Raw genomic sequence first — 19,430 nt, 5'->3', positions numbered from 1 at the left:
CATATGCAGCCCAAATACAGCATGGCTACTTGCACTAAATTCCAAGAATCAACAACGATTTCTTAGAAAAACCCGCCTTCAGCAGCTAGAGACATCCCCTTGCCTGAATACTAATTTATCTAGGAAATCATGGAGTTTTCGAAGAACTGAGTCTTTGATGACGGTATTAAGTCCAATCACACGTCAAACTCGGCACCTTCAAAGTATAAATATGCCTAGATTTGCCCAGACAAACACACGGTGGTTTGGAGCAGATCTACTAACTACTTGCCCGACGCCCTGCAGCAGCAAGTGCCGAAGGAAGCCGACCCTCCAGCTGATGCACTGAGAGACTCTGTCTTTTCTCCTGCTGAGAAATCCAGCTCCAGTGTTTCCAGGCTACCCTTGCGGGTTACTGGGAAATCGAGTCCTGAGAGAGAGATACAAGACCTCCTTCTTCTAAACCAAGGTAAGGAGCTCATTAGACCCTTAGAGAATTCTTGATTAGATTCTTGGCAGAAAATACTAAACTTAAACTACTCCTCACTTACTTCTTCCCTTGTGCTAGGCTTGGGTCAGGTACACCGGGGTAGGCGTATTTTTTAGAAGCACCAGTTGAGTACTTTTAGCCATCATTTTACACTGTATGTATTTTATCCGTGTTAAGGCAATTTATGGCTTAGAAACAATATCATGCATGCTTTTACAGTACTACTTTATAATACTGTTCGTATTATACACCCTTTACTTTATTACCAGTATTACGATTGTAGCAGTACATTTCTTATGCTTGAGAAAGAAGACTGTTCAATAAATACTTTTATTGAAAACGCCCGTCTCTCTATTTTCTCAGCACCTCTGGTTAAATGAAGCATGCACGATTGATTGAGTGAAATAGCTATCTATTGTTTCCGTGACTCTAGAGATTGATTTCCTATTCTTGGGAAACAAAGTTGTCATGTTTATGCGGTTGTCAGAAACTAACCCCTTCTTGTGAATTTGAGAAAGTTTCTAGTGACCTCTGAGCTAGCTGGCACTCACAATTAAGTCTAATATATACAATAGAGACCTAGTCGAGTTTAGTCCTACGTCTAAACTATAGTATATGTTATTCCAATGCGCAAAGACTATTGGGAATGTAGGAACTACACTACATGGCGCCCAACGTTTGGTAAGGCGATAATTTAACGCTAGATACTAGAGTAACTCAGTCGTGCTTTTCACACAGACCCCTTTTCCCCCGTAAAAACTCCAAAAGACGTCTGGAGTGGGTGAAAGGATAATATCCACCAAAACTGAGAAGGACGAAAATCCTATGTATTATTTATTTATTTATTTATTTATTTCAACGTTGAGGGATACAGTGTTCCAAAAATATTGTGCACCTAATCTTTGTTTCCTTGAAACTTGTTCTGCAAACACTTCAGTCGGTAAAATCATAATTTCTGACGAAGAATTGACTGCAGCAGCAGCACAAGCAGTTTTAGATGACAGAAATAGGATACAGAATTACCCGGATGCTATAATCATCCCGGTAAACGTAAGGAAAACTAAAACTTATAAACTCATAAACAATGGAGTATCATTGAGAGGTGCTAAAGTAATATTTGTTATAGAGGCACATGAATATCGGCAGACAGAGGTATTCTATTCATGTATTCACTTTCCTCCAGCAGATGGAGGAACACACGAGTTCCACTACTACAAAGTAGAGGAACCTCCAGAGGAATACGTTCCTTACGAGGACTTTGTAATTCCATTAACTTACCAAGAGCATCAGCACTGGTTTAAAGGCGCCCTAAAACATGAAAATCACATTACCAGGCTCGGTCCACTAGGTAGACCAGGAGCTACATGGCCGGTACTAGCCAGATATACAGCACATCCTGACATAGAAGATATGACATGTCGAGAACTGTTAGCTCAGCTGAAACAGTTAATCAAAATACATAGACAATTGGTTCAATATGTCATGTGGACCTTAACAGTACAACCTACTGTAAGGATTCCACAGCACACCCCTCACCTGGGGAACACAAACAAAATTACACCACAGAATATACAATCAGTCATTGGTAAATTGCATGCCAATTGGGAACAAATTCCGTTTTGGTTAGCACAAAAAATTACTCAAATTGAGGCAGTATTCCCTGATAGTACACCTCATGAGAAACACAGAATTCTGACAATCTGTTTACCAATGGGGATAGCACCACACGTGGAGGACTGTGACACTTGGGGTACAGTCTTTGCTTCAATCTAAACAAAAACACATGGTGTACCGTCCATGGCGATGATACCAGACGTTCTGAGACAGATTCAAAATGAATATGGTCCAGAACCGGCCTTAAATTTAGGTATGAAATTACTGAAAGATTTCAAACAGGTCTCAGCTATATTATTAGCAAACATAAAAGGTGAAGCAGCATCCGTGGCAATCCGCCAAAAGTTAAAAGAAACAGATATAACAGACCAACCATATGAGCTTGCAAGAATTATTGAAAAATCATATGAAGAACTAGGAAGAGATAGTTTGGGTGGGAAACCCAGCTAACTGAAAATCCTAAAAAAGTATTTATAAAAATAATCTCACTAATCCTAAGAAGAAGAAGGAAAATACTAAACAGACACTTCCTAAAGAGAAACATTCTCAGACCAGAGGAAGATCTCCCCATAGGGGAGGGAGGTCTCCCCAACGGGAGCCCTCTGAAAAAAGGTATAACCTTAGAAATAGGGATACTTTAAGAAAACCTGATAGATATCAATATACTGATAATCGTTCCTCTCGTACCTTTCAGACTATCTCACAGAAATCCAAGAGGAGAGGACAATCAGAACAGAAAGAGGAAAGCGTGAAGTCCAAAGAAGAGCAGCACGTTCCAAAAAATAAGAAAACTCAATTCACCAAAAAGAAGGTAGCAAGCATAAAGATCAGACATGCAGAGGATCTTGAGGACACAACTCAAGAACGGGGAGTGGGCCCAGACAATGCTAGACAGCGCAGCAGAAGTCACCATAGTTCGCAGGATCCTGATGGATCATCTGGAGACAGTGGACTTGAATGAATGCATTCAGGTTGAAACGGCCGACACCAGGGTTAGTGTACCCCACAAGGTATATGAAGTAACACTCCGGATGGAGGGGGACATAACTAGAAAAATAAGAGCACTCTTTCGGGAGAAGCTTTCTAAGGGCTATGAGATTCTTCTAGCTGAAAAAGACTGGCCACCTGAATTTGTTAGGGAGTGCCCACATGGTGAGGAAGTAATTATGCCAGCCTTCTCAAATCACATTCCTATTCATAAAAAATACACCTATGCCAGAAAATGGGCGTTGGCCCAAGCTCCAGCATTATATAAAAATCATGCAGGATGGGATGAGGACTCTCCTCACCATAAAATCCAGTTAAAAAATCAACCTACTGCACAGAGGCAGTATCCAGTCAAGCAAGAAGCTAAGAAACAAGTCAGGGAGATTTTAAATCAACTTGAATACCAAAGGGTGATTGAAACATACACCTCGTCAATGAACAATCCTTTGTTTCCTGTCTCCAAACCAGACAATTCATATCGTCTAGTTTTGGATTACAGACATTTAAACGCCTGTTGCAAAACATTTGCAGTACAAAATGCGCACAGTGCAGCACTGATGAATAACATCGTGCAGAAAAAATATAAAACCACATTAGACATTCAAATGGGTTTTTCTGTCAAAACATTGCACCTGAAAGCAGGTATCTGACCACTTTCTCAATTATGGGGACACAGGGACAATTTTGCCGTCTCCCCCAGGGATTCAAGAATAGTCCAGGGTTATTTTCAGCCAGAGTAACAGAGTTACTACAAACGTACGATGATGAGGCATTATCATATGCCAATGACATCTAACTTACAGATGACGATTTGGACAGGCACTTGAAAAGAGTGGACACCATAATACTTGGGTTCGCTTCTCAGGGCTACAAATTCAATTTTTTTTTTGGTGTTCAAATCGTTTTTATTGAGCAATAAAAGGAAAAGAAAACAAGGTACAAAAATAATATATACATGCATGAGACATTCCGTGTGAAGATCAAATAAAGTAAGATAAGAAAATAATATGAATTCAAATACAAGTCCCTTTGCTTAAAGAGGTCCGATGTCTTAATCATTTCAGATGACACATTCATGAGTGGAGTACTTATCTCACGTTGTTGTTGGTATCATAGTGTGTTATACATGCTGAAAGTTATATCAAATCAAGATAGCGCTTTGTAGTGTGTACAGATTATCAGCTAAGACATCATTGCAGAAGCTAATAGGACAAGCTTACATGGGGCAGAGAGTAATAAATACAACCAGAAGCATACATTGTGCTACCACTGATTGTGTTTTTTAGTATGTAGGACATGGTGTTGCAGGCTAGATCTATGCCTAGTACCAATACCAAGACATTCAGTGTAATCCACTTAGTATTCCAGTAGTGCTTTTGTTTCACGTACCCAGTAATGGGGGTTATATCTTTGTCAGTTAGACCGTACAGGTAACATCCTACGGTGGGTCAAACGAGAAGGAGGAAGCATCCAGGGTGCTCCACAATTTCTTGTTAGTCATATGCCATGGGGAAGAATGCAAGGCGGTACTATCAGTCCCCCTAATAGATGACACCCATTCTTTCCACATTGTGAACGAGACCTCCGAGACATTCTTCCCTTTCCATATTGTGAACGAGACCTCCGAGACATTCTTCAATACAAATTCAATTTGAAGAAATCACGAATTGCCCACCTCAACGTCCTATTTCTAGGCTACGAGTTATCAAGTGAGGGCAAAAGCCTGGCGGCAAACTTTCTAGAGAAATGTGCGCTGCTCCAACCTCCAAAAACGCTGAAGAACTTACAGTCAATTCTAGGTTTCCTGAATTTTGGAAGACGTTATGTTCTGAATTACGCAGAAAGGGTAAACCTCTCTACGAACTAATCAAAGCTGATTTCAAACCAACTAATTGGACTCAAACTCACACAGAAATTTTGCGTTCAGTGCAAACAGACATGTTAGCAAAAACAGAGTTAGAGACTCGCTACAATGTGCGCAACCTTGTGATCCGAATCATCCCAGGGAGATGCGGATTCACATACCTGTCTTTTAATGAAGGTGAAAAGGTACCAATAGCATACAAATCACACTTGTACACACAAGCGGAAGTAAAATTCACTTCTACAGGACACATTCTGATGGCGGTTCAAACTGCAGTAGCAAAGGAGAGAGCTCTAGTGCAGGGTAAACACATAATGATCGTTACACCTGTACCTGCCTTAGAGGCAGTGACAAAAGCAAGCATTCCCTTTTTTTTTTTTTTATGATTTTTGTTGGCAGTGGAAAAAAGCAAACACAAAAGAAAAACATTTCATATGTTGAAAAAACAGAGCAAAAAATAAATATACATTGATCACAATACATATATGTGGGTTAACCAAGCACAAAGAAAGAAAGAAAGTCTATCGGACAGCATAGAAAAAAGTACAACTAACGTAAATAGGCATTTCACAGCCAGTTCGTAATTGGAAGCCATATTTTTTGGCCCATCCCCTTTCTTCTCACGCCTTTGAATTTATATACAGCCCTTTCTAACTGATAAATATTCAACATTTTTGATTGCCATTGATAGAATACTGGTGGTTCAGCATCCAGCCAACGAGATGTTATAGAATTACGATAAACTGACATAGCTATAAATATAAGCCCTTCCTCAGCAATAGTTCTATCAGTAATTTTATCAGTTTCTATTCCAGTTATAACAAGTTCAGGCGTTAACACAATATCTTCATCTAAAATGGTTCTTAGAAAAGCTTGTATGTGAGATTGAAATAAGGTCAGTTTTATACAATCAAAGAACATATGACACAGGTTAGCCGCATAGTAGCCACAGCGACTGCAGTTCACACCCTTCTGAGTTTTCCATTTAGATATTTGCAATGGTGTATAATACAAATCAAACAATGACATATAATGTTGGCTTTTTAGTGAATCGTTAAGAATTACTTTGTTACAGACTTCAAGAGATCTGAATACGTCTACAGATTCCAGGCCAAAGATTATTTTCCATTTTTCTACATAGGTATCTAAATTATCCTCCATCTTCTCTAAGCATTTTTGATATATTATACCGATCTTGTATCCCTGCCGGCAACAATCCAACAAATCTATTTTATTCATAGATTCTGACGTAATTAAATTCTTCGTAATTAAAAAGCTGCAAATCTGTAAATATTTAAAAAAAAATCCGCTCTAACTAAACCAAATTTATTTTGTAGAAGAGAATATGATGCAAAATGCCCTTCATGATATAGTTGACCGAGTGTTTTTATTTTTAAGCCAACCCATCTGTGCATAACCGAGTCATTAAATATCTCGGGTAACATGGGATTCTGTAAGAGAGGAGTATAGTAATTAAATTTAACAAAAGATGAAACCTTTTATTGATTTGTTTCCAGGTCTGAGCTGCGGCAGTCATAATTTTAAATTTGTTTTTTTTATGATAGCTGGGTTCTATTAGCTTAAACAGCCATTGCCGCGCTTCAACTCCAAGCAACATTTCATAGATTGATGGACTCAGAGCCTCATCTAGACCATAGTCTGGGAACATTAAAATACCCATCTGCTTTAACATAACTGCCCAGTAATATAGGCAAAAACTAGGGACTCCTAAACCGCCTCTCAATTTTGGAAGAATACACAATTTAAGTGCTCGTCTCACTCTCCGATAACCCCATAAGAACCTAGAAACGCTATAGTCTAACTTATTAAAAAAAGAAGAGGAAAAAAAAGAGGAATGGTGAGAAATAAATAAAAAATGTTGGTAATATAACCATTTTAATGACGTTGGTACGCCCAATTAAAGATAGGTGTAAATTGTTAAGCCGTTCCAAAGTCCTATTAGTAGACCTTAAAAGGGGGTCTGTGTTAAGCCCTACAATATCATCGACTGTAGGGGATATTATCACACCAAGATATAACGCAGTAGATGTAAAATTTATTCTGTCAGGTCTACCGGTAGAAGAATGAATTACCTGAGTTTTGGAGATATTAAGTTTGTAGCCTGACAGCTCACTGAATTCTTGTGCAAATTCTACGATTTTAGGCATAGAAACGCCTACATCAGGAGTAACCACCGCGACATCGTCAGCATACGCCAAGACTTCATAATTAATCTGATGTATAGTCACCGGAGGGATTCCAACATCAGTTGTAATCTTTTTTAGATAAGGTTCAATATAGAGAGCGAACAGCAGGGGGGAGCAGGGGCAGCCCTGCCTTGTCCCCCTGGTGATCGCAAATGGACAAGATGTTTCCGTCCCTATACGAATTGCCACCTTTGGATCTTGGTACATCGCCTGGATGGCCACAATATATTCTCTGGCAAACTTCTTCCAAGTTAGGACAGACCATAGGAACCCCCAGTAAGCATTCCCAATGCAAAAGCTTTACATTCGAGATGGATACAATGGGTTAACTCTCTTGCTGCAACAGACGTTGAATACGTGTTTGACCCCTACTTAAAAACACAAGAATTCCTACAATCCGAGTACGAATGTCCTCTGCCGACCGAGATTCTGCCTCTAGAACATTACGGAAGTATAATATATGCAGACGGATCAGCACAGCCCGCAATTGGGGGTAAACAAGCTTATGGTGCTGCGTGCGCGATCGTTAAAGGTCGCTGGGGCGAAGGTAAATTCAGACCTATGGTCACTAAAACTCAATCACTCGGAGACTGTACAGCTCAGCGAGCTGAACTACAAGCTTTCAAGATGGCGCTTGAAAATACCGATCGCAAATTCCCCTCACTAATAGTGTGCGATTCGGATTACAGCGTCCAGCCTTACAATGAATATTTGCAGAATTGGGTTCAAAACGGGTTCAAAGATGTAAAAGGTGGCACAATTAAGCATAAAACGCTTTGGGAACAAGTAGTTCTATTACAGAAAGAACTACAAAAGACTCACGTGATTCATACACTGAGTCATCAGAGTGATGGCATTCACGTTGCAGGGAATTCATTGGCGGATGAAGCCGCGAAGGCAGCTGTGCAAACGGCTTCCGTAGCTGCGATCACTCGGTCAAAAACAAAAATAGACAGCGAAATAATGCAAGCTGTCACTTCTTCAATTAAAGACAGTGGTAAGACACTCCCGAAAGGCTTTCCAGTAAAGTACTCATACATAACTGATGCGAATAATGTTCCTTTTGCTCGAATCCCTGGAGTGGGGGATAGGGCAATTCCAAACATGGAACATAGGTTAGGACTAATCTTAGCAGCCCATGAAGGACTAGCGTCTGCACGCGCAGGGGTTTCCGCCACAGTATCATTATTAAAACAGAGATATTGGTGGCTGCGCATGAGAAAACAAACTAGGAATTATGTTCTAGAATGTGAAATATGCCAAAAAATAAAAGTTTCGACAGTGAAACGACCTGCACAGACGCCCCTTCTTATTTCAGATAAACCACTAGCATGCATTTACCTGGACCACTGTGGTCCCTTAACAAGGGACGGCAACTATAAATATATCATGGTCGCAGAGGATTCCTGCACAAGATTTATTTGGATGTGGCCCCAGTGCTCGGCAGACACCAGAACTGTTATAAAGGATTTGCGAGTCTTTATCGGCACATACGCAATCGGCACGCTACACTCTCACCAGGGTCCTGCGTTTAGCTCTCGAGCTTACAAGGAGGCCATGGCTAGCTTGGGTGTTGCATTGCGGTATTCTAGTCCCTTCCATCCTGAGGGTAATGCGGTAGTGGAAAGAAAAAAACGTGACATAAAGCAATCCATAACACCTAAGGTTCAAGTGATGGGTGGGTCAAACATCTAATAGGTGTCCAACGTAGTCTTAATAATCTGCCAAGAAATTCTCTGGGTGGAATCACTCCATATGAATTACTGTTTGGTACTAGAATGATAATCGAAGACCTCGATTGTCAAACTTCAGTGGTGGAACAAAAACCCTTTGATGTCAAAGATCGTTTGGCTGTTTTACAGGAATTAAATGAAACAAGACGAAGTCTAAGTAACGCAACACAAAAGCCAACATCCACTGAAGAAAAAACACCTGTCCCAGCAAGACCTGTCTGGATTCCAAAGATTGGGGATCTAGTCAGAGAGAAGTTCGCGGTGCAGAAGGAATTTGGGCCTTCTTACAGAAAAGCAGTACCTATCTTGGCAATCCCAGAACATGATCTGTAGTACTACCGCCCCTTGCTGGTAAAATGGAGAACAGAGTTGTATCCATCGACCTGGTCAAACCACAACATGTGGCCAATAATAAGTAGTAGGCCCAGTGGACTCCCAAGATGTAGCAGACAACCAAATCTAACTACAATCCAAGAGGTTCAAACTGAAAGACTTACCACCATTGATAAACCTGCAGTAAGAAAAGAAGGACTATGCAACAAAGCCATGGAACTTGTGCCTCTGGATACCCAAATAACAGTTCGTCAAGAAACTCCTGTTTACAATGATGTAGCGTCTGACTATACAAATACGACAAAGGCAGAAGCAACTCCAAAGATTAATAACAATCCTGATGCAATTCCAACAATTGACAGATCTGCCTCTGGCTATTTCATCAACTTTGATACATTTTCTGAGATTCCCAGTGAACCAGAAGATACGACAGCAAATAAAACTTTCAAAGTAAAAATAAAAGAACTCTTTCATCAACTTGAGAAAATATATCTGGTTTCACCATGGATTGAATTTTGGATTGTGTTAGGTGTACTTTTCCTCCTGCTCTGGCTCATTCTGGTTTTGAGCTTTGGAAAAAATATAGATGGAAAATATAATACAATGGACACAGCAAGTCAGAAAATCAACTTGGTCCTGAAACCTCATAAATATTCCCATCGTGAAAGAAGAGATCTGTCATCAGTAAACATCACAGCCGTTCCTATACCTGGTGGTATAGCATGGGACAGAACTGAGTATGACATCTATGGCCTGGTAGAGCTACTGAAGATTCCACACCAGTTCAAGATCTCTTTAAGTGACTTCTTATCACCAAACACATTTTCTGACGATTGGGACTTTGAGACTATTAATAATATGATGTCAGATTTAGAGATGTCAGCTAAATTTACTGAACATGAATACTTACAAGGTTCATCAGATTATGAACAAATGTATTGTTTTAATCATTATGGTCACCATTATTTGCATAAATCTGCAAGCCCTAGGAATGTTTTTACATATATTCAATAAGAACATTGTCCAACGCCGCCAAAGGGTAGCTCAAAAACGTTCTATGAAAAGTTTCCATACTTCACAAGGTTTAATGTTACAAATCCTGAAACGTTTCATTTAAAAAATGAGAATAAGACAGGAATGAAAACAATGTTGACCAATACTAAACAAACTTATTCTACAAACTTTTATGCTCAGCTGTCTACATTACGTTTTGACTTTTGGAAAGACAACATCGAGACAAAAACTGTCTGGGGCACAAAAGACTGGCAGGTGCAAGGTTTAGAAGCCCTGTTCAGAGCCTGCATTATACCAGAACAAATGATGTTTTTAAATGACACTGTTCAACAAACTTCTTGTCTTGGCCTAGCTAAGATAAAAGATTTAAATAAACCGTCTATACCTAAACCCACATCTGACAGTGATGATACTACAGAAGAGGAGGTAGACGTACCCTATATTTTAAAACAGAACAGAACTAATCCTGATTGAAAAAAATTGTTAATGTGGCCCACAGACACTAATAACTGTCATGATAGATTCCTGAACAAAACTCAAGGGTTCACAGTGAATAGGCTAGATCCAAGATACCCCAGGAGACAACATCCAGGGATAGTAACTACTTATAGTGTGCGAAAGCTATGCCTTGAGTGGCTACAGAAATCTCCACTTCCAGAAATCAAACAACACTTATCTTTACTTAAAGTAGGCAATGATCTGAGAGATTTCTTAATGGGGCCTCGCAAACCACGTCAAAAACGTTTCATATACGCCGGTATATACTGCGTACAACGAAGCTTGGAAAATAACGCAAATGGAAACTGCAGAAAGAATACGAGAAATTGATTGTATTCATTTAGAGAAATCTCTCTCTGTAGTGGACAATGGGTTAACGACTCTGTCCTGCAGAATATATTCTTTGGACAGCATTGTATCATCTGCAATTGACATAATAGAGAAGGACTTGCTAATGTTACAACATGGCCAGTCTCAATTACGTTCTATAATGCAGCTGGGCTGGAAGTTGCAAAATCTTCGTTCAGGCTATGTGCCATGGCGTCTAATCAACACCACGTCATTGTTTTCTGTATTTAACCTTACAGATAAACAAATATCTTTGCCGCAAAAAGGAGCAGACTATCCGGTGCTGAGCATTGAAAAACTGGAAAGATTACCATTGACAGTTTCTGAGAAGCCTGTCATTGAATGGATAATACATGGCACCATTACGATACCAGTGACGATTTTCCAATTTTAGTATTGTCTACAGCATATACCAGCAGGCCTGTATGAAAGGTTGGGTAAAGTATACATTAAGTCGACCTGGACTTTACCATACACACACAAATATTGGAATAAGGGAAAGGAGGTATTCCTTAGTGGTAAAAATTGTAAGAACTCACTAAGCGGTACACTTTTGTGCCAAGGTATTGATTTACACGGAGCCTGCGACGGTTCTGCAAATAACATCTCTTGCCACCTGCACGGTACTCCCTCCACAGTTATACAACCAATTTTCAGGCAGCGGTCCAATGGCAGCTACATTATGCTCAATGACCACAGCTGTTGTGGCTTGTTGCCAGGAAATACTTATCTCGTTAGTGTGTCATCCAGGTTCACTTGTTGTATACAAGTAGTGTATCCAAAGAGCAAGACAGACAGGGAGTCGGAATTATGGCCTTCACTGAACATCTCTTCTATACGAATTGATACTTTAAGCAGAATGAAAGTCATTCTTTTACAAAAAAAGTGCCACAGACCTCGTATAGAGAAACGTATGATCAGCAAGTTGCAAGGACTTCGGCAGAGATTCATGCATTATTATCAACAAACTGCCCAGTACATTTTGCAGAAATGTTAAATCAAACCTTAAACATGCCTAATTCCAGCGGCATCGCACATGTATTTAAGATGATTTTTTCGGGACTGTTAACACCATTTGAAGCAGTCCTCGGCATTTTTCCAAACTTCGTGCACTCTGTGTTCAGCGGCCTGCCTCTAATCTTGGGACTCGTAGCAGGAATTCTATTTTTATTCCTTCTGCTCCGATATGGCAAGTCCGGTCACCGACGATACTCAGACTACAATGGAAGGGAACCCTACTTGCCATGAGGTATAGTGAGAGAATTAGACAGATTCTTGGCTTGGCTCATTTAAGAGATCTGAACACAACCTGGTTTCTATCGTTCAGACCAATCTGGCAAGATTGCATCTTACCTGTTCTACGATGCCTGCTTTGCGGAGAAGAATGCGTGTTGGACATTTGTCTTACACTTCCATCAGTCCTGCCATCGGATGTTGACGCCTTGCTAGGTCCGGTAACGACTCATGCATCGTGTTGCCCCCAACGGCTGTCAATTCTGATGACAGCATTCATTGAGGTCTCACCGGCAGGTCTAACTGAGGGTGAGGTACGAGAAACTACAGGCACACAGGTACCGCTTACTGCAGACATTGCTAATGCATCAAACGCTGACGGCAATGATCCTCATCTATGCACATTTGATTTGTTAACTGAATTGGTTCCACTTTAACCTACTATGGTGGACGGTTTCTTTGCCAGCCTAGACGATCTGATGTTTTCTACTGACACCGAGAATAGCTTTTGATTCATGCACACAATGTTCCCTGAACTCTGAAATTCGGTCTTTGTTGTTTAAAAACAAACCATCTAACTTGAGAACTTTTCTGCGATGAAAATTCGAATCTGCTTAAAGTAGAACTATTCTTAGAGAACAAGATTTCTTTTGAAAACTTCCTGAATGACAATATTTGACCTGATCATCATAAACTAAATATTATGCTATAGGATGCTCTTGAAAAGAAATTCAGTAAACTTCAGAGACATTTCATGAATGTAATTTTATACTGTATTCATTTATAAATGACAGAATGAATTCCCCACAATAGGCTTCATGTCTATAGAGAACTGTTTGTACATACAAGTATATGCTCATTAAATTTCAAACAAGCCCTTGCAATTGTATTTTGGGTGGGATTGTAAACACTAGCTTTAGATAGGTTCAGTGCTCATACATTTAGTGCTTATACATTTACTTTTATTGAACTAAAAATCGTGGAGTGGGTGTTGTAAATTAATCTAGGACCCTAGTGTAAATTTTCCCGATTCAAGCCCTTATATAGGTATAGATTATCCGATCCTTATATAGGCATAGAAATCATTACCATATTTAGACTAAGCCTATGCAGCCCAAATACGGCATGGCTACTTCCACTAAATTCCAAGAATCAACAACGATCTCTTAGAAAAACCCGCCTTCATCAGCAAGGGACATCCCCTTGCCTGAAGACTAATTTATCTAGGAAATCATGGAGTTTTCGAAGAACTGAGTCTTTGATGAAGTTATTAAGTCCAATCACACGTCAAACTCTGCACCTTCAAAGTATAAATATGCCTAGATTTGCCCAGACAAACACACGGTGGTTTTGAGCAGATCGACTAACTACTTGCCCGACGCCCTGCAGCAGCAAGTGCCGAAGGACGCCGACCCTCCGGCTGACGCACTGAGTGACTCTGTCTTTTCTCCTGCCGAGAAATCGAGCTCCAGTGTTTCCAGGCTACCCTTGCGGGTTACTGGAAAATCGAGTCCTGAGAGAGAGATACAAGACCTCCTTCATTCTAAACCAAGGTACGGAGCTGATTAGACCCTTAGAGAATTCTTGATTCGATTCTTGGCAGAAAATACTAAACTTAAACTACTCCTCACTTACTTCTTCCCTTGTGCTAGGCTTGGGTCAGGTACACCGGGGTAGGCGTATTTTAGAAGCACCAGTTGAGTACTTTTAGCCATCATTTTAACAATGTATTTATTTTATCAGTTTTAAGGCAATTTATGGCTTAGAAACCATATCATGCTTTTACAGTACTACTTTATAATACTGTTCGTATTATATACCCTGTACTTTATTACCAGTATTACGATTGTAGCAGTACATTTCTTATGCTTGAGAAAGAAGACTGTTCAATAAATACTTTTATTGAAAACGCCCGTCTCTCTATTTTCTCAGCACCTCTGGTTAAACGATGCATGCACGATTGACTGAGTGAAATAGCTATCTATTGTTTCCGCGACTCTAGAGATTGATTTCTTATTCTTGGGAAACAAAGTTGTCAAGTTTATGCTGTTGTCAAAAACTAATCCCTTCTTGTGAATTCGAGAAAGTTTCTAGTGACCTCTGATCTAGCTGGCACTCACAATTAAGTCTAATATATACGATAGAGACCTAGTCGACTTCAGTCCTGCGTCTAAACTATAGTATATGTTATTCCAATGCGCAGACCCTATTGGGAATATAGGAACTACACTACAGTATGACTGCTATGCTGCCTGAAGCCTGCTCTGTGCCCTGAGAAGACTGCTCTGCTGCTTGAGACATACCCAAAATGACTACATGGGCTAGTTGGTTGGCCTCCTGATCAGAGCCTAAGAGATAGAAAAGGCTGCATCCATCTTTAACTGACACCTGGACCCAGACTGGGTGAGTCTTGACACTCCAAGTAGTTTCCCTCCAATCCTGGATATCTAGATATCTCAAATCCAAAACTTGAGACATATCATTTTTGGAAGAAAATGTTCTTAGAAACAAAAAGAGACCAGGATGTACCAGGTTGTCTATTATCCCAATGTGCATAGCCGGTAGACCTGACTTCACAGCAACTCTTGCTATGCTCTCCTTCGCTGCAGAAAATCCTGTTCAGAGACGCCTTGCAGAAGGAGTTTCTGGCCTCATGGAGCAATCGACTTCCAAAACAGACACAAAGTGCTTGATTTAAAATTTGGCGGACGCCCCTCATTTTACCAAGGTGACAGAGTAAATTACCCCATCATCATGGCGGAGGGACTGCCTGCTAAATTTATAAATGACCACTGAGCAGGTGTATCTTTATAATACATTGGCAGGAACCGTCATCACGGACCTTCCTGCCAATGCGTTTGGCTGTTCGGTGCACAGCTGTGTCAGCATAATGGAGCCGTGATCAAATTAGCTTTCTTTTTTTTCCGCAAAAATCAAAATCCCGAAAATAAAAATGTCATGTTCTCCTTTTAACATTTTACTGTTCCTCAACATCAGGGTTTGCCTGGTGGTGATAGACAGGAAAATAAAATGGCTATATGTATTCCCTTCCTGATTGGGTAGGTGGGCATATAGTTATATCTCCAACTGCTCCTACTCTGTCGGGCCATCAGAGAGGTTAACCTATAGCGGTGACAGAGTAGTCACTGCCATAGCCAAACCTAGGTCAGCCCACCTTATTATCAAGAGGACCATTATATATGTGGTAAGGATACTCTGTTGCGATGGAGTAAATTGATACTTGTATAGCGCACTACTCACCCGCAAGGGTCTCAAGGCGCTTGTACGAATACCGCTGTGGAACCCATCCTGGCTTTCCCTGTGAGGTGTCCACTCCTGGGCACCCCTAAGGTGGAGGCCAGGCATCCTTAGCATTGTGGGGGCCGTTGTGGAGATTAAGAAAGCTATTGCCCAGAGTTGCAGAGTGGGACTCCATGATTGGAATAGGCACCGATGCGAGAATTATCAGGTCCGTGGAATTTTGAGCCCAAGACCCACCGAGGCGGGGAATTGAACCCTGGTCCCGGGCTAGACCTCTGCATCAGGGTCTGCCGCTCTAACCATTGAGCCACACTTCTCCACTGGAGTATTCCTACCACCAACATATAAATCAGGCGCTAAGTCCGAATGTTGAAATTTTCACTGCAGCTTCATCCAGTGGTTATCTGATTATGATGCCTCCTCCTCCTCGAACACGGCTGGCTGCCTTCCCCCGCTGAACGTATCCTTTTAGACATTTTTCTTCAAACTTTATTCTAAGTTCAAAGGTAAGTAGAGACCAGGCCCAATCCACTTCGTATATCCGAACCACAATCCATTGTGGTCAGCAATACCTTTCGAATTTGCCTCGATCCTGCATGACTGATTGTCCACGGTTGGCACTTTGATCTTTTAAGTGCAATTTTATACTTTCAACTTTAAAAAATATCATAATTCTGGTTCTACTGATAGATTTTTGTCATTTTGGTGTCAAATAATCTATTAAAATGTACACTATTTGTCGATATTGGTGAGGGATTTTTTACCTTATTATTGGTTAAGCACTGCATAAATACTTTACACATTGCTTCTGTGGCAAGCTACAAGAAGGTTAAGCAGAGGTTAATTTAGTGATTTTTTGTGGTTCATCCTTACAAGGATTATGGCTGTTGCTTGAGTGGGGTTTCATCCTCCTCAACCATCAACCGGATTTCTCACCAGGGTTCAGTGGCTGATTGCTCTTCCGGAATTAAAAATTCATTGTTTTCACTAAAACTGTAGTTATGTCTTATTTATGCTTGATCACGATGCCTATTGTCCAACATTTGACTATTCCTTAACTGTAGGGCAATGTAGGCATCCTTTGTTGCTGTTTTGTCTTGGCATTTATCGACCTATGTTTGGCTGGTTGGGTTTCCAGTGGTTGGCTGATGGGTGGGTGAAGGCTGAACTTGTGGCATAAGAGGCTTTTCCTCACTGAGAAAAGGCATTTTCCAACTTGGTGGGAAAGTGTCTGAGCTCTTCAATGATATTGCCAGCACTCAGTCACTTAAGGTCGATTTTCTGGCTCTGGGACATTATAGATTCAGAAATGGTCAAAGTTTTTGCAGTTTTTGCATAAGTGCAGGAAAATGTTTGTGGACCGTCTTCCATCCCTTGGTCGATGGTACTATTTGTGGGGTAACAAGACAAAATATCGAATTCAAAGTATGGAATTACCAAAATATCAAAGTCAAAATATAGAATGGACAAAATATCGAATGGACAGAATATAGTGGTGAAAAATATCGAATTGAAGATAAGTAATATAATATCGATTCTGTAAGTTTTACCCTTACGCTATCCAACATTTTCCCTGCTGTTGCACTCTCTGGAGTGGGAATAGTAATTATTACCCCTACGCTATCCAATGCTTTCCCTACTGTTGCACTCACTGGAGTGGGAATAGTAATTTTTACCCCTAGGCTATCCAACGTTTTCCCTACTGTTGCACTCACTGGAGTGGTAATAAATTAATTATTTAATAATTTTAAAGTTATTTAAGTATTTTTAAGTATGTTTTAGTTAATTATATTTATTATTTCATTAATTTTAAATTACTTTTAAGACATTAAAAAAAATCGATATTTTGCCGAACTATATTTTTTAAAACGATATTTTTTATTCGATATTTTTGTACTTATCTATTTGTAGATAGGAATTCGATATTTTTGCATTCTATATTTTGGCATCATTATTTTGGTAAGTTTATATTTTTGTAATCGATAAAATGTCAGTGATCCATTTGTGGAGTATGGCAGCTCCATAATCTGTCTTGGACATTAAATCTGAGGTGCCAGTGTAGCTTGAGAAGCTCTAGACTTAGGTACATCTTATTTATTTTGGAATTTTATAAAGCGCTCACCGGCGTGTACCCGCGTTGACATTGCTTAAGTGAGAGGGTAGAGGAGTTAGGGCAGTGCTAGACGAAACAGGTGTGTTTTGAGGGCTCTACGGAATTTGGCCTCAGAAGGTTCAAGGCGTAAATCAGTAGGCAATAGGTTCCAGTTCTTGGCTGCAAGAAATCCGAACGATCTGCCCCCCATGCGGGCTCTGCGGATTTTGGGGACTGTGACCAGGCCAGTGTCAGAAAATCTAAGCATCCGCTCTGGTCTGTAGGGGGTAATAAGACGGTTAAGGGGGGCGGGTGCTCTGCCTCCCAAAATGCGATGGCATATGCAGAGGGCTTTGTATTTGATCCTTTCGTGGATTGGCAGCCAGTGAAGGGACTTTAGAGCAGCTTTGGAGGAAGTTCGCCTAGGGAGCCTTAACACCAGCCGGGCTGTCGCATCCTGCAATACTTGGAAACGATTGAGGCTGCTGACCGTACTGCCCAGGTAAAGGAGATTAGCATAATCGAGTCTTGATGTTACCAGGGCATGCACAAGGGTCTGTCTGTCTCCAACAGGGAGCATGTCAAGGACCTTACGTAAGGTCTTAAGTATCCCAAAACACATTCCCACTACCCGATTAATCTGGGGCGTGAACGATAGTTCAGAGTTAAATAGTACCCCTAGGTTTTTGGCCTGTTGAGATGGCGCAGGCAAGGGGCCCAGACAGTCCGGCCACCATGCTGAGGACCACACAAATGGACCCTCCCCACCACGAGCACCTCAGTCTTGGAGCCATTCAACTTCAGGCAGTTGTTAGACATCCAGGAGGCTAGCTCCTGCATACAAGCACTGAAGTTGGCGGCCGCAGTTCCGGGCGCCCGTGATAGGGAGATGGTCAGCTGCGTACAAGTTGGATATCATATCTCTCCACAAGATTTACGTCCTTCAAATCTTGAAGGGCATCTAGAGTCATATAAGTGAACCCTGCTCCTTCATTCTGGTCCAGGAGGATTCTAGATTTTGACAGGCCTTAGCAGTTGTTATGCCCATGATTGAACTGGAGCTGTGATTAAGCAACGGAATGGGAGAGATCCCCTCTACCCTTGCCAGACACACTGCAGAGGGCTTGTTTGGGGGGGATGGTATATTGGCACCTGATGTCTTCCCAACAAGAAGAGAGGAAACAACATGGGATCCAAGGTTGTTTGACTGAGTTTCTAATTTTCCCTAATCTTATTACAACCTAAATCTCCTTGGTTCCCTGCTGCTTCATTATTATCCCACATAGGGGGACATGCTTCTGTAATCATCGTTGCATGTGTTCTTATGTTTAGGGATCGAGAGATCTCATCAAGACTGTTAGGAAAGTTAGCAAATAGATCCAAGTTTAAACTTTGGCTACATGTCACAGTGTTTGCCTTGATGGTAGTTCACATAGGTGAAAGTCTTGTATGGCAGAATGACTGTGCCCATGAGAATGTTTCTCCATGTTTCTATTTTGACTTGCGTCACTCTTGGTTGCACATTTTCTGGAGTGAGTAAACCTAGTGCCTGGGCGCGGCTGATCTAAGTAGTACCATGTTAAACTGTAGCAAGCCTCTCTTGGAGTCAGATCGTCTTTGCTCAAGGTCTAGGCAAAGGAAACATAAGACCCTTTAATCAGTCCAGTGAATGAGCTGGCTCCAATAGAGGTAATGCAGCGTGCATAAAATAAGATGAGCAAACGCGATTACAGGAGCCAATTGCACAGAGTTTGTACATAGAGAAAATGGGTTTAGG

General features: G+C 40.8%; 1 protein-coding gene across 1 annotated transcript in view; it reads right to left on the bottom strand.

The window, feature by feature from the left end:
• Window positions 1–19,430, bottom strand: part of MALRD1 (MAM and LDL receptor class A domain containing 1) — a 2,679,189-nt gene that overhangs the window by 2,389,814 nt on the left and 269,945 nt on the right. The window lies entirely within an intron of this gene.

Source organism: Lissotriton helveticus, chromosome 10 (assembly GCF_964261635.1).
Source record: "Lissotriton helveticus chromosome 10, aLisHel1.1, whole genome shotgun sequence".
NCBI classification, from domain to species: Eukaryota; Metazoa; Chordata; class Amphibia; order Caudata; family Salamandridae; genus Lissotriton; species Lissotriton helveticus.
Note: the sequence above shows the minus strand (reverse complement) of the source record. Positions and strands in the feature narration are given on the sequence as shown.